We start from the raw sequence: 14341 nt of genomic DNA, 5'->3' as shown, positions 1-14341 counted from the left end.
ACCTCCACGATTAGATCGTAGAAATTTTATTTTCTTGTTACGATGATTTTCCACTTCACTCTGAAATTCTTTGAACTTTTCAAATGTTTCAGACTTGTGTTTCATTAAGTAGATATACCCATATCTGCTCAAATCATCTGTGAAGGTCAGAAAATAATGATACCCGCTGCGAGCCTCAACACTCACCGGACCGCATCCATCAGTATGTATTATTTCCAACAAGTCAGTTGCTCGCTCCATTGTTCCGGAGAATGGAGTCTTAGTCATCTTGCCCATGAGTCATGGTTCGCAAGCATCAAGTGATTCATAATCAAGTGATTCCAAAAGCCCATCAGCATGGAGTTTCTTCATGCGCTTTACACCAATGTGACCTAAACGGCAGTGCCACAAATAAGTTGCACTATCATTATTAACTTTGTATCTTTTGGCTTCAATATTATGAATATGTGTATCACTACTATCGAGATTCAACAAAAATAGACCATTCATCAAGGGTGCATGACCATAAAAGATATTACTCATATAAATAGAACAACCATTATTCTCTGATTAAAATGAATAACCGTCTCGCATCAAACAAGATCCAGATATAATGTTCATGCTCAACGCTGGCACCAAATAACAATTATTTAGGTCTAAAACTAATCCCGATGGTAGATGTATAGGTAGCATGCCGACGGCGATCACATCGACTTTGGAACCATTTCCCACGCGCATCGTCACCTCGTCCTTAGCCAATCTTTGTTTAATCCATAGCCCCTGTTTCGAGTTGCAAATATGAGCAACAGAACCAGTATCAAATACCCAGGCGCTACTACGAGCATTAGTAAGGTACACATAAATAACATGTATATCAAATATACCTTTCACTTTGCCATCCTTCTTATCCGCCAAATACTTGGGGCAGTTCCGCTTCCAGTGACCAGTCCCTTTGCGGTAGAAGCACTTAGTTTCAGGCTTAGGTCTAGACTTGGGCTTCTTCCCTTGAGCAGCAACTTGCTTGCCGTTCTTCTTGAAGTTCCCTTTCTTCCCTTTGCCCTTTTTCTTGAAACTAGTGGTCTTGTTAACCATCAACACTTGATGCTCCTTCTTGATTTCTACCTCCGCAACCTTTAGCATTGCGAAGAGCTCGGGAATTGCCTTTTCCATCCCTTGCATATTATAGTTCATCACGAAGCCTTTATAGCTTGGTGGCAGTGATTGAAGAACTTTGTCAATGACACTATCATCAGGAAGATTAACTCCCAGCTGAGTCAAGTGGTTATGATACCCAGACATTTTGAGTACATGTTCACTGACAGAACTATTCTCCTCCATTTTGCAGCTATAGAACTCGTTGGAGACTTCATATCTCTCAACTCAGGCATTTGCTTGAAATATTAACTTCAACTCCTGGAACATCTCATATGCTCCATGACGTTCAAAACGTCTTTGAAGTCCCGATTCTAAGCCATAAAGCATGGCACACTGAATGATCGAGTAGTCATCAGCTTTGCTTTGCCAGACGTTCATAACGTCCGCAGTTTCTCCTGCAGCGGGCCTTGCAACTAGCGGTGCTTCCAGGACGTAATTCTTCTGTGCAGCAATGAGGATAATCCTTGAGTTACGGACCCAGTCCGTGTAGTTGCTACCATCATCTTGCAGCTTAGCTTTCTCAAGGAACACATTAAAATTCAAGGGAACGGTAGCAAGGGCCATTGATCTACAACAACATAGACATGCAAAAACTAACAGGTACTAAGTTCATGATAAATTAAAGTTCAATTAATCATATTACTTAAGAACTCCCACTTAGATAGACATCCCTCTAGTCATCTAAATGATCACGTGATCCATATCAACTAAACCATGTCCGATCATCACGTGAGATGGAGTAGTTTTCAATGGTGAACATCTCTATGTTGATCATATCTACTATATGATTCACGTTCGACCTTTCGGATTCAGTGTTCTGAGGCCATATCTGCATATGCTAGGCTCGTCAAGTTTAACCCGAGTATTCTGCATGTGCAAAACTGGCTTGCACCCATTGTATGTGAACGTAGAGCTTATCACACCCGATCATCAAGTGGTGTCTCGGCACGACGAACTGTAGCAACGGTGCATACTCAGGGAGAACACTTATACCTTGAAATTTAGTGAGGGATCATCTTATAATGCTACCGTCGTACTAAGCAAAATAAGATGCATAAAAGATAAACATCACATGCAATAAAAATATGTGACATGATATGGCCATCATCATCTTGTGCCTTTGATCTCCATCTCCAAAGCACCGTCATGATCTCCATCGTCACCGGCTTGACACCTTGATCTCCATCGTAGCATCATTGTCGTCTCGCCAACTATTGCTTCTACGACTATCACTACCGCTTAGTGATAAAGTAAAGCAATTACATGGCGATTGCATTTCATACAATAAAGCGACAACCATAAGGCTCCTGCCAGTTGCCGATAACTTTTACAAAACATGATCATCTCATACAACAATTTATATCGCATCACGTCTTGACCATATCATATCACAACATGCCCTGCAAAAACAAGTTAGACGACCTCTACTTTGTTGTTGCAAGTTTTACATGGCTGCTATGGGCTTCTAGCAAGAGCCGTTCTTACCTACGCATCAAAACCACAACGATTTTTCATCAAGTGTGCTATTTTAACCTTTAATAAGGACCGGCCATAGTCAAACTCGATTCAACTAAAGTTGGAGAAACAGACACCCGCCAGCCACCTGTGTGCAAAGCACGTCGGTAGAACTAGTATCATGAACGCGGTCATGTAATGTTGGTCTGGGCCGCTTCATCCAACAATACCGCTGAATCAAAGTAACACGTTGGTGGTAAGCAGTATGACTATTATCGCCCACAACAGTTTGTGTTCTACTCGTGCATATCATCTACGCATAGACTGGCTCGGATGCCACTGTTGAGGAATGTAGTAATTCAAAAAATTTCCTAAGATCATGCAAGATCTATCTAGGAGATGCATAGCAACGAGACAGGAGAGTGTGTCCAGGTACCCTCGTAGACCGAAAGCGGAAGCGTTATGTCAACGCGGTTGATGTAGTCAAACGTCTTCACGATCCAACCGATCCAAGTACCGAAAGTACGGCACCTCCGTGTTCAGTACACATTCAGCTCGATGACGTCCCTCGAGCTCTTGATCCATTAGAGTGTCGAGGGAGAGTTCTGTCAGCACGACGGTGTGGCGACGGTGTTGGTGATGCGATCGGCGCAGGGCTTCGCCTAAGCACTACGACGCTATGACTGGAGGATTAAACTGTGGAGGGGGGCACCGCACACGGCTAAGAGATAACTGTTGTGCCTTTGGGGTGCCCCCTGCCCACGTATATAAAGGAGGAGGAGGCCGGCCCAAGGGGGAGCGCGCCAAGAGGGGGAGTCCTACTAGGACTCCGTTCCTAATAGGATTCAGCCCCCTTTCCTTCCAACTGAGAGGGGGAAAGGGGAAAGGAGGGAGAGGGAGAAGAAAAGAGGGGGTCGCGCCCCCTCCCCTTGTCCAATTCGGATTGGGCAAGGGGGGGGGGCGCGCATCCTCGCGTGGCCTGCCTCTTCTCCTCCACTATGGCCCAATAGGCCCATTAACTTTCCCGGGGGGGGGTTCCCGTAACCTCCTGGTACTCCGAAAAATCCCTAATCTTCTTCAGAACCATCTCGGTGTCCCTATATGACCTTCCAATATATGAATCTTTACCTCTCGACCATTTCGAGACTCCTCGTCATGTCTGTGATCTCATCCGGGACTCCAAACAAACTTTGGTCACCAAAACACATAACTCATAATACAAATCGTCATCGAACGTTAAGCGAGCGGACCCTACGGGTTCGAGAACTATGTAGACATGACCAAGACACATCTCCGGCCAATAACCAATAGCGGAACCTGGATGCTCATATAGGCTCCTACATATTCTACGAAGATCTTTATCGGTCAAACCGCATAACAACATAAGTTATTCCCTTTGTCATCGGTATGTTACTTGCCCGAGATTCGATCGTCGGTATCATCATACCTAGTTCAATATCGTTACCGGAAAGTCTCTTTACTCGTTCCGTAATGCATCATCCCGCAACTAACCCATTAGTAACATTCTTGCAAGACTTATAGTGATGTGCATTACCGAGAGGGCCCAAAGATACCTCTCCAATACACGGAGTGACAAATCCTAATATTGATCTATGCCAACCCAACAAACACCTTCGTAGACACCTGTAGAACATCATTATAGTCACCTAGTTACGTTCTGACGTTTGATAGCACACAAATTGTTCCTCCAGTATTCGGGAGTTGCATAATCTCATAGTCAGAGGAATATGTATAAGTCATGAAGAAAGCAATAGCAATAAAACTAAACGATCATTATGCTAAGCTAATGGATGGGTCTTGTCGATCACATCATTCTCTAATGATGTGATCCCGTTGATCAAATGACAACACATGTCTATGGTCAGGAAACTTAACCATCTTTGATTAACGAGCTAGTCAAGTAGAGGCATACTAGGGACACTTTGTTTGTCAATGTATTCACACATGTACTAAGTTTCCGGTTAATACAATTCTAGTATGAATAATAAACATTTATCATGATATAAGAAAATATAAATAACAACTTTATTATTGCCTCTAGGACATATTTCCTTCATATTGGTATTGTACCGGGACCACCGACAGGTTTCCGGGGGTCCACCGGATGGGGCCACCTACCCCGGGAGACCAAGTGCGCTGAATATGGGTGGGAACCAGCCCCCTAGTGGGTTGGTGCGCCCCCAAGGGACCCAAGGCGCCTAGGGTTAAAACCCTAGGGGTGGGGGGCGCCCCCACCAACTTGGGGGGTAAGCACCCCCCCTTGGCCGCCGCCCCCCTCAAGATGCATCTAGGGGGGCTAGCCCCCTCTCCCCTTCACCCTATAAATAGAGGAGGGGTGGGAGGGCAGCCACACCTCAGCCCCTGGCGCAACCTTTCCCCCCTCCTACACCTCCTCCTCCTCCTCCATTGAGCTTAGCGAAGCTCTGCCGGAGAACCACGAGCTCCACCACCACGCCGTCGTGCTGCCGGAGTTCTCTTTCAACTTCTCCTCTCCCCTTGCTGGATCAAGAAGGAGGAGACGTCCCCACGCTATACGTGTGTTGAACGCGGAGGCGCCGTCCGTGCGCTAGATCAGATCTTCCGCGATTTGAATCGCCGCGAGTACGACTCCATCAACCGCGTTCCTTGCAACGCTTCTGCTTAGCGATCTTCAAGGGTATGAAGATGCACTCCCTCTCTCTCGTTGCTAGCATCTCCTAGATTGATCTTGGTGACACATAGGAATTTTTTGAATTATTACTACATTACCCAACAGTTGCCACGTGTGGTCCAACCATAGTTGCCATGTATGGTTAATCATAGTTGCCATGTGTGTTTATCCTGGTTGCCACGTACGCGCAACTGCAGTTGCCGTCTAGCAACGAATCATAGTTGCTATGTGTGTTTACCTAGTTGCCACGTACGCGCAACTGCAGTTGCCATCCAACAACGTATGAGTGTCGTGTGGGCGAAAAGCAGTTCACCCACACGCGCGTGGTCTAGGTGGTGGTTGTGTGAGCAGAAACTAGTTCGCCCACACAGCGCAGCTGGCAATCCACGCGTCTTGCGGGGCATGTGGGCGAACTCTCCAACGCCCACACACACGATGATGCCCACCTGACACTCAGATTCTAACAGATTCCTTTAGGATTCGTGCAAAACAGAATTAAAGCGGATCAAGGCGTGTGAGTGATGTGCAAACATGCCACATGTGTGGGCGTTATCATTTGGGAAAAGTAAAGGAAATGACATCTAAAAACCCGAAGATTAAAAAAAGAATAAAACCAAAGAACGAAACAAGGGAGAAAAGAAAAACGCCAGCGAAACCGCTAATGGGCCTGACCCAACTGCACCACGCCTGTGCGCTTGGACATCTATTTGCCGCATTGAGCGGCAAGTAGGATTTTCCGGAATTCCCTATTCGCCGCATTTTGCGACAAAATGTCGACCTGCCGCACACCCATCGACCGTTCGTGGGCCGGCCCATGTCGGATGCATCCTACAGAGAAAATTGCTAAAAAAAATGAAGATAGGGAGGACTCGAACCTCAAACCTCCCACTTCTGGGGATGCGAGTCTAGCCTCTCGACCTTAACAACACTAGTGTCCTATAAGTACAAAGAGGTCTGGTATTATATGTTCCTTTCTTTCACGTTCTTTCGTTTTTCGTTTTCCTGTTTCTTTCTTTATTTTATTTTTGTTTTAGAAATATCGCAATTTTAAAAAAGCTCAATATATTCAATACTTTATTCGGCTTTTTATAAAAAATGTTTGATTTTTTTGTTCAGGTTTCAAATAACATTCCGTTCTTTTCAAAAAATGTACAAAATTTTTTTGTGTTTCAAAATGTGTTCGGTGTTTCAAAATTTGTTCGTGATTTTCAGAAAATGTTCGCGTTTTCAAATTTGTTCAAAATTTCAACAAGTTTTGAAATTTCACATTTGTTCCCATTTTTCAAAATTTGCTCGTGATTTTCAAAAAATGTTCGCATTTACAAATTTGTTCAAATTTCAAAATAGTTTTCGAATTTCACATTTGTTCCCAATTTTCGAAAATTGTTCATGTTTTTCAAAAAGTATTCGCATTTTCAAAAAATGTTCACGTTTTCAAAATTTGGATAGAAAATTTGAAAATGTTCAATAATTTTAAAAAATGTTTGTGGTTATAAACTTTTGTTCATGCTTTCATGAAAGTTTCCATTTTTAATTTTTTTTGTTCACCAATTCAAAAAATGTTCACTGTTTTAATTTTTGTTCGGAATATCACGAAATGTTCCATTCTTTAAATTTTTGTTCACAAATTCAAAAAAGTTCGCGGTTTCAAATTTGTGTGGAATTTCATAATTTGTTCACAAATTCAAAAAATGTTCGCGGTTACAAATTTCTTTGGAATTTCATAATTTGTTCACATGGTTTCAAATTTGTTTGGGATTTCATAATTTGTTCACCAATTCAAAAAATTGTTCACGTTATCACAAAAACAATTTCTGACTTTTCAATTTTTTTTGTTCACATATTCGAAAAATGTTCTTGTCTCTATTTTTTCATGAATTCAAAAAATGTGCGCACTTTTTTAAAGAGACACATTCAAAGAAACTATACTTTAAAACAAATCAATACAACAAGTAATTTTGGGTTCACTGCAGTAATTGGTTCCTGTTCCCTACAGTGCACAAGTCAGGTTTTGTTCTTTAATACATGCGCTGCTCTTTAACAAACTGTGCTAGTCTACTGTGTTGGCGATGTGTGCGTGGTCGCAAGCACTTGGTCACAAGTTTGAATCCTCGTCGCGCCTGACTTTTCTTTTTGCCATTTTTTCGTCCCGCGGTGAAGCTTCATGGGCCGGCCCAGTCGAGCTGCCCCTGTGCGTCTGGCCACCAATTTGACGCAAAGAGCGTCCAATAGGAGCTCTCGGATTTTCCTACTAGCCAAATTCGTCCCCTCTGCACCTAGACGCACCTATTTCCGATAGGCAGGCCGGCGCCGCGAACCCACGACAGATCTCCCTATTCTCGCCATCTCTCTCACGGTCCTCTCCCCCTCCGGCGACTCCAGCGCCGCGCACGGCCGGCAAGGCGGCAAGCAAGGTAATACCCCAGCACCCGTCCTCCTCGTCCTCCTCTTCTCCACCCCATATTCCTCTAAGAATTCGTCTTCTCTTGACATGGATCCATGGAAACCACGATCCCAGCGCCCCAGATCCATCCACGATCCGCCCCTTTTCTTGGACCAATCAAACCGCCTGACCTCGTCCTCTCCTTTCCTGGTGCGTAGATGGATTGGCAGGGGCAGAAGAGCGCGGAGATGCTGATGCAGGTGCTGCTGGTGGCGTCGGCGGTGGCGGCGTTCCTGGTCGGGTACGCGATGGCCGACTTCCAGCTGATGCTGCTCGTCTACGCCGGCGGGGTTGTCCTCACGACCCTCGTCACCGTCCCCAACTGGCCCTTCTTCAATCGGCACCCGCTCAAGTGGCTCGACGCCGCCGAGGCTGATCGCCACCCCCGCCCTCAGATCAGCAGCGCACCAGCAACGACCGGGGGTAAGAAGAAGACCGGGAAGAACAAGTAGTCATGTTACTTATTGGTCCAGTGTCGCAGACATGTTTTATGATATTAGTTGCTGAACTTCTGAGTATGACATGGATGTTGTGTTACCTGAATGTGTTATGAAAAAAAAATAGCTTCCTTCTTTTGTCTGGATATCTGCTTTCATCCTCTTGGAAAGCCGTATCACCTATATGTGGTCAATATGGTCAGTGCCTATCAAAAGAAAGGAAATTATAACATGTGTTCAGTCCATTCATGTGATTTTGATAGTAAATGCTTTGTTTCCATTCTGGGGAATGGAAAGGACTAGTGAGTTCTTAACAGTTGCCTGGATATGAGTTGTGACTGTTGGCCATTGCAAAATTAAGATACCTTGCTAACTGCCTTGATTTGCCCTGGTGGTTTCAGGTTCAGCTGTGCCTACAAATTTTCTACAGTATCATTTTTTGCTCGCAGTTTTGCTGTCAAGTGCAATCTATGCTTAGCTACTGTTTTGCTGGTCGTTAGATGCGTGATAATAGACTGCGTTGTAGCATTTTCTTGGTATCTCTGGTGTTTGTTTGTTTCAGTCATCATGATGTTCAAGAATCCCATGCATGATGGAGCTTGTGCGTTCTGAGTTCATCATTAACCTGTTGTTAATGGTCAACGTTGCAACTGGAAAATATTCGTCATCCCTAGTTAGTTTCTTTGTCTAACACAACCTCGGTCCGAATTACTTGTCTTAGATTTGTCCAGACACGGATGTATCTAGACAAGTGTAACTCTAAGACAAGTAATTTGGGACGGAAGGAGTATTTGATTGAGGTGGCATCTAACATGGTTGTCTGAAGGAGACAACTTGAACACCTTCAAGAGTCAAATTGAGTTTTTTTCCAGACTTTATCTCTGACCTTTGAGACTGCAGGGTACCAAACATGTATTCAGAAATGCTTTTGTTGGGGTAAAATAAACTTCCGGTTATGCTCCCCTAGTTATACGGCCATATCTTAGTCATGTTGTAATACTTTTTTAACTAAGAGAGAACCTTCAACTACCATGTCTCAACATTTGGGCTGTCTTATTGCCCATACTTCTGTCCCACCATTGTTTGTCATATCAAAATCTTAACATCAGCCACACTTGAGCCACCACAGAAACTTGATGATTTTTGTATTTCGATGTACATGTTTTATTACTTCTTGGTTAAAGAAAAACAGGAAGTGAATGATTAAATAATCTGAGCCTTTCTCATAGTTATCATCAAACCAGATGTTGTGCTTTTGTTTTGCTCTGTACCATGTAGTTTTTTTTGGGCAACTCTGTTCCATGCAGTGATAATGCTAGCCTAATTTGAGTTGTGTGCATCAGGGTCAACCCATGTAGGTCTCTGCCCCTGGGAAGAGGCCAAGTTCTAGCTGACCTCCATATTTTATCACCTTGCATAACCCGATTATTCTTAAGACTGGTAGTTTGTATGTGCATAAGTTTTCGTCTTATGATTCTCTTGATGGGTAATTTGATGAAAGAGGTGCGTGTAGTCATGCATCTCCGACTAATTTTTCATATGCCAAAGATTAAGAGAGATGCTAACAAGATGAGAATGATGGTCTGTTTGTGGTTGCCGTACTGACCTACATTAAGGATTGTGATGATCATATGCACATTACTTTTTTGGGGATTGCATGAACTTTGATGTGTGTGTGTGCCTGTGTGCTTCGCGAAAGGGACCTCAGATGGGCCGGCCCAATTAACGAGCTACTTCTGTTTCATTTTTTACCTTCGTTTTTTTCCTTTTTTTTTCAGATCGTGGGTTTTCTTCTGCCATTTTGGTATTTTATTTTTGCACTTATTTCTTTTTTATAGGTTTGCAATATATGGTGAACTTTTCTCAGATGCAGACTGAACTTTTTAATGCTGTTGATTTTTTTTCGAATGCACACTAACTTTTTTTTAGCATTTTGTGAACTTTTTTTAAATTACAATCTGAACTTTTTTTTATATGATGAATATATCTGGTATATGCATTGAACGTTTTAAATATATGCTGAATATTTGTTTAATACACACCAAACATTTTTAATACACACCGAACATATTTTTTATTATGGTGAACTTTTTTAATGTAAACTAAACTTTTTATAAAACATATATTGAACAATTTTCGAAAATATATTTTTCTAATTTTTAATATGTTTTAGAAATTTCTAGCTTATAAAAAACAATTTGTTTTTTGGGGGTTTTGATGAAAATATAAAGAGGAAAGACCTAAAAAGGAGAAACCCGCTTTGTTGGCAAAGTGGGCCGGCGGATTCGTGCAGGCTTAAGTGAAGCCACTCCTAGTTGACGCACGAGCGTGAACTAGGAGTTCTCGTTATCCTAGAAAAATAGGAGTTCTTTTAATCCATCATTTGTCAGAAAATAATAATAAATCAGGCCTGTCATACTAAATTGAAGATTTAAGCCTATCAAGTAAGTGGATTGATTTTGCTTCAACTCTCTCTCTTTGGCCGATCCTAGCTTGCACTCGTTGTCGTGTCCCACATCTCATCTTCTTTGGGAACGATGGGTACCCCTTGTGGCCAGCGTTGTCAACACATTTTTTTTTGGATGCGTTTTTGGGTTTGTTTTAGTTTTCTCGGGTTTATGGTTTTACTTTGATTTTTTCTAGATTTCCATGATTTTTTTTACTTTCTTTCTCTTACCTGAAGCACACCGTGCGGAAAAATATAGTTGTGATTCACGGTGAACAACATATATGTTTTTTCCATGAAGCCCGACTGTGATTGTCGAAAGTGAAAAAGCACAATTGTGTTTCTGCGTATCTGTGCTTTCCACAACGGTGCTTCTTGGAAAGTGAAAATCACAGGTGTATATCCCGAAAGTGAAAAGGCACAACTTTTCAAAAAAATTGAAAAGGACATATGTGCTTCTAGTTTCCTTTTTCAAATTATTTTGGTTTCCCTTTTTTGGCTTCAGTTTCCCCTCTTTTCTAGTTCTTCTTTATTTTTGTTTTTCCCATTTTTAAAATTTCTGTTTTCTCACTGGATTTTTTTTGGAAAATGTTTGTTCAAATCTGTTAACATGAGACCTAATTTTGAAGATCTCGACACGAGAAGCACAACGATGAAAATGGTTCGAGATTTGGACCCACGGGTCATGAGATAAAACATCTAAAAAGCCTAAATAAATGAACAAAAAACAGAAAACATTGGGAGATGTGTACGCGGCCGCTTCAACGGCTCTTCGGTCACCGAGTGCACTTACGACCGGTGACGCTTGTACACGCGAGCAACACTAAGGAGAATCATCCAAACGCAAGCTAACACTCCTTTTTTTTCAAGAGTATGATAAGACATACTGTTTGTTTTTATAGAAGGCGAATACAAAAGACTAACTTTGTGTAGTTTAAAATACACCCGAGCTAATGCAAAGATTAGCAACTGCAATCTTTACAAACACAATGAAAATGGACCTGCCCTAAACAGAAACTCGACACATGACATGAACAAGGACGATTTATTCGGCTTCTGAAGTTCTTGGGCCAGCTGCCGAAGAACAGTGACTTGTAAGAAGAATGGGAGGAAAAGTGCCGAGACTTGTGTCTGGATGGCACTTGGCAGGTTGGCAGCCCAGTCCAGGCATTGTCCTTCTCCCAGGCCAGGCGACCAGCGAGCTGAACCTTTCAAAATCACAGCACGTCTGCTCGACCACTCGACGTCCCAGCCTGGCGGGCCACGTCGAAAAAGAGCAGCCTGAAACTGAACCGGCGTTTCCTTGGCACGTGGGGTGATTGTGTTTCCAACAGAGGCCCCAGGTCGCCGCGAAAAAGCACGAACTCGACGATATTGCATCGAATTTGTACAAACTCGACGATATTCGATAGAAATTTGTAAAAAAACAGATAAACATGCAAACTACGCCTAGAACTACACCTAGCCCTGCTACGCCGCGGCTGCCGCCCGCCATCTACATGCTGAGTAGCCTGTAGAAACGGGTGTAGTCGCCGCCGCCGTCGTCGCGCGCCCCGCCGTGGCCGCCGCCGCCGTCCCTGCTGCACCCCTGTCCAGGGTCGTCGACGCGCGGTGGGGCGCTGGACGGCCCGACCTCGTCCTCGTCGTCGCTGTCCAAGACGATGACGCCGCCCTCCTCGCGCCCGCAGCGCCTGGCCTGGAGCTCCGCGTATGCCCGGCGCTGGTGGTGCACCTACTCGCGGACGTAGTCCTCTTTCGCCCATTTTAGGGCGGCCTCGTCGTCGGGGGTCACCATGTCGACGTGCTCCGGCTTCACGGGGAGCAGGCCCGGCTCGGGCTTCAGCCGGACTAGGCGGAGGGAGCGCAGGGAGGGGCGGCCGCCCTCGTTGATGACGAGGGCGCTGCGACGAGTGCGGCGCCGAAGCGGAGTCTCCTCCGGCTCTGGCCTGACGGAGCGTAGCGCCGGCGAGCCGGAGCCTGATGAGGAGGACGTCCCCGGCTCCATCCGCCGCCGCGGCGAGAGAATAATGGGCGCGGCGTGTTGCCGGTCTCGATGTAGTCGAGGACGGCCTCAAGGGTGCGGCCGAGCACGCCCCACCACCCGCGCCGCCCGTCGGAGTTGAGGCGGCCGCGGGGGATGGGGCCATTGGTGGAGGCGATCTGCTCTTGGCGGCGGCGCTCGAAGTACATCGTCCACAGTGTTTCGCTGTCGACGACGTACCTCGGCTCGTTCCGCTGCTCCTCCGTCAGGGACGCGCGGATGCGAGCGATCTCGGCCCGCCGTGCAGCCCCTTCGGGCACCGGTGGCACCGGGACACCGCCGACGCTCAACTTCCATGCCCCTGGCACACGCATGTTCGGGGCGCCGGGTAGTCGTCCTTGTAGAGGAGGCGGGCCTCATCCTCGTGGAGATGGCGGCGGCCGAAGCCGTTCGCCGCCGCGGCGTCGCTGGGGTACCTCTCAACCATTGCTCAGCGGCAGGGAAGAGGGGGAGTGTTGCTTTGCGTAGTTCCACGAGGCGAGGTGTGGCAACTATGGCGTTCACCGGCGGGGAGATCGGCTTTTATAGCCGAAGCGGGGCGGTGAGAGCTTGCATGCCGGGCGATGCGTGGTGGGAGCGGGCGGGACGCCCAAACCGATGAAAAACGGGCTCCTGAGGCACGACTGAGCCGTTTTTTAAACGTCGACGGCAAAAAAAAATCTGAAGAGGGGGCCTGTTGAGGACGCGGGTGGAGATGCTCTTACACCCAAGACGCCAGAAGCCCAGAGAGAAATGGAGAAATGCTGTGTCACCTGTCGTCGGCACGATGCCTGAAAAATCCTTTCGGTGGCACCCCTCGCGCGGCAGGCGCCCATGCGCCACCGCCGTTCTCGTGGAGGCGACCCGGCCACGCCGAACGTGGCGTCGAGCCAGAGCGGCGCACGCCCCATGCCTGCATGAGCAGCAATGTGTGTACCGTGGAGCGTGCTGGTGCTGCGGCATGACCCGCCGGCCAGCCGTGCCGCTCGGTGCGTTCTGCGGGTCGCGACACTACACGATACACTCGTGATGAATCCTACTCTGGACGGCAACGAGACGGCCGTGCACGGCGAGCAGAGCAGAGCTGTTCGGTCCTGCTTGGTCGGTTGTTGCCGTGTCCCCTTTTCGCTCCCTAGAAACCTCAGAAACTTCGCGGCGCCATTCCGGGCGAAGCGAACAAGGATCGCACCATTATTGTCTTAGAAGTATAGGATGTCACTGTCACCACCACTCCGGTGGCTTCTTCGCAAAAATGAAAGGGGCAGCGCCCACTCTGGCTAGCAGGGCACCTTTTCCTAACATATATTTTTCGGCGAATATTTCCATTCTTGCGGTTAACAACTTTTCTGCTTCTGCACGTCAATCAGTGCGTCCGTCGATCAGCACGTCGCTCTGCGTATTTAGCCCCTCGGCGACGGCGACGACGACGACGACCGTGGCGAACTTGCTTGACCCGGCGAGACGCTGCGACAATCTCCCCCGTTGCAAAGCTTCGCCCGTCACGGCCGCATCAACGCGCTCGACACATTTCACCCGTCCGTTCGATGAGAATCCAACGCTCCAGCCGAACCGCGAAACCCCCCATGATGCTTCCCGGGTAAGGTCGCCGGTCAAAGTCTCCCCACGGCGGCCTCACCAATCTCGAGGCGGATCCAACGGCTCGTTCGCCCGCTATCCCGTCTCCATAAGCTGCGCCTGAGCCCAAGTGAAAGTCTACCAGACGCGTCTGGCCAAT

The 14341-nt window shown here is 46.4% G+C and overlaps 1 pseudogene; it reads left to right on the top strand.

Annotated features, from left to right (window-relative positions):
- Nucleotides 1–7534: 7534 nt before the first annotated feature.
- On the top strand, nucleotides 7535–8831 carry LOC123079672 (probable signal peptidase complex subunit 1; annotated as a pseudogene).
- Nucleotides 8832–14341: the final 5510 nt, after the last annotated feature.

Source organism: Triticum aestivum, chromosome 3D (genome assembly GCF_018294505.1).
Source record: "Triticum aestivum cultivar Chinese Spring chromosome 3D, IWGSC CS RefSeq v2.1, whole genome shotgun sequence".
NCBI classification, from domain to species: domain Eukaryota; kingdom Viridiplantae; phylum Streptophyta; class Magnoliopsida; order Poales; family Poaceae; genus Triticum; species Triticum aestivum.
This window is presented reverse-complemented; position numbering and strand designations above follow the sequence as displayed.